The sequence below is a fragment of the Palaemon carinicauda genome, chromosome 28 (assembly GCF_036898095.1).
Source record: "Palaemon carinicauda isolate YSFRI2023 chromosome 28, ASM3689809v2, whole genome shotgun sequence".
Classification (NCBI taxonomy): Eukaryota; Metazoa; Arthropoda; class Malacostraca; order Decapoda; family Palaemonidae; genus Palaemon; species Palaemon carinicauda.
Genome location: NC_090752.1, coordinates 80,713,627 through 80,716,126, shown reverse-complemented (window position 1 = coordinate 80,716,126; position 2,500 = coordinate 80,713,627). Strand labels below are relative to the sequence as shown.

The following is a 2,500-nucleotide window of genomic DNA, read 5'->3' as shown; positions in this document are numbered from 1 at the left end:
TATTTGTTGAAATGGTGTTTGATTTGTGTTCTTGATCCAATGTTTGAAATATACTGAAGATTAAGAAACACAATTGATCTGGGGGAAAAGGATCTTAAGTTATATCATGCAAATTAAATATTAAAGATTTGATTCTAACCAAAGGCGACCGAAGATAATCTTTACAGACAGTTTTTTCCCATGAAATTTCGTATTTTTCATTAATTACTTTTCATATCATTATTATCATTATTATTATTATTATTATTATTATTATTATTATGATAATAATAATAATGATAATAATAATAATAATAATAATAATAATAATAATAATAATAATAATAATTATTATCATCATCATCATCATCATCATCATCATTATTATTATTATTATTATTATTATTATTATTATTAAAAATAGATTTACCAATCCAATGAGCCAAACTTTAATCTTACAGAGATGGGCCTAATAAATTCCGGAAGGAAAATATTATATATATTTAATCTACTATGATGAAAATGAAATACACAGTAACTTCAAGCTATAAGAATTAATCAAGATATAAAAATCTGCAATCAGTAGAAATTTGAGTTCTATCTATAAAACAGATGCTTGGTGAAAACGTAGAAATTTTAAAATACATAAAAACTCCCGGTACCTCCCCTAAAATTTCAGACGAATTCTGACTAAAACATGAATATTTTTGTCTTCTGATAACGTTATACTCGCAAAAAAAAAAGAAAGAAAAAAAAACCATATGTCGTATAGTTCCAAGTGTCACACTCACTGCACCTGACTACTGTTTCATGAGATATTCAGGGATTGAAAGACGAAGTTACTTCACGATGAAAAAAAAATCTTTTTGAGCTTAAATATTATTGATCTGTTTAGAAAATGTACAGGTGTGTTATTCTACTTCTAAATGGCAAGCCTAGATTGATTGATACCCACATGCCCACCTTTAAAGACACCAGCCATGAAGGCTTAGAATCGCAATAATGAAATGTCATCTAAGATTTGTGTATTTTGTAATAAGCAAACTTGTTTAAAAATCATCATCATCATCATCATCTCCTCCTACGCTTATTGACCAAAGGGCCTCGGTTAGATTTCGCCAGTCGTCTCTATCTTGAGCTTTTAATTCAATACTTCTCTATTCATCATCTATTCGCGCTTCATAGTCCCCAGCCATGTAGGCCTGGGTCTTCCAACTCTTCTAGTGCCTTGTGGAGCCCAGCTGAACGTTTGGTGAACTAATCTCTCTTGGAGAGTGCGAAGAGCATGCCCAAGCCATCTCAATCTACCCCTCATCATGATCTCATCCACATATGCCACTCGAGTAATCTCTCTTATAGTTTCATTTCTAGAAATGTTTAAAAATATGACACGTAAAAACATTCTGGCTCATCTTGAATTTGGCTGGCTATAACAATTAACTGCACATACGCACATGAACACAGCGAGTGTTGGTACATATATCTGTATGTGAGAGAGAGAGAGAGAGAGAGAGAGAGAGAGAGAGAGAGAGAGAGAGAGAGAGAGAGAGAGAGAGAGAGAGAGAACTATAGTAATGTTCATGTTATTCGTGCATAAGTGTGTACGGAACCGAAAAATGGAGAAAGGACCTGTGTTCAGATATAAGAGAGAGAGAGAGAGAGAGAGAGAGAGAGAGAGAGAGAGAGAGAGAGAGAGAGAGAGAGAGAGAGAGAGAGAGAGAGAATAACCTAACTCGACTAACCAGTAGCGCTGCTAGTGTGCATGACCTGGTTAGAAGGGAGACACACCTTTCCCATTATCGAACCTTTTACGTTGCATAGTGGTTTCCTTTTCGTGTCCCAGTAACCGGATGATGCTCAGCAACTTTAGATCCCGTTGTAGGTAAGGTGATTCCTTGAGAGAGAGAGAGAGAGAGAGAGAGAGAGAGAGAGAGAGAGAGAGAGAGAGAGAGAGAGAGACGTGTTATGTAATCCAGAAAATTAATTAAAAAAATAGGTAGGAATGTGCTGCAAGGGTTGAATATAAATTGGAAGATGACTATGACGAAAAGATGAAATAAATACAAATAAAGAACGTAATAAGAAGATCAAGAAGAAGTGTTTGGTAGAGAGCGCCAATAAAGAATTTCCACTTCGTCCGGAGGGAGACACTCACTTTCACTTCTTTTTTAAAGATTGATCAGGTCATTTTCTTGCCTATACCTGTATTATATCTGGAACCTTGTTCTTGCTGATGAGGGAGAGCGTGTGAATTAATATCATTGTATTTTTTTTTCTTTTTAAGAATAGTTTGGCGCTTGAACTGAGATAGGGGACCTTCACGGTGTTTTACGTTCGGTGTCACAGAGTGCACGGAAATACTGTGCCATTACATTACGTAACAACAGGAAAGGTCATTGCACGCTATGATGTTACAGATTCTTTTCTCTGGTCGGCCTCTTTGGCTCGTATCATTCTGTTTTTCTAACTTGGGTTGCAGATTTCCTAACAACAACAACAACAACAACAACAACAACAACAA

General features: G+C 35.2%; 1 protein-coding gene across 1 annotated transcript in view; it reads left to right on the top strand.

The window, feature by feature from the left end:
• The window catches only part of LOC137621674 (boophilin-G2-like), a 20,008-nt gene that overhangs the window by 6,886 nt on the left and 10,622 nt on the right, over positions 1–2,500 (top strand). The gene's annotated exons all lie outside the window — the stretch shown is intronic.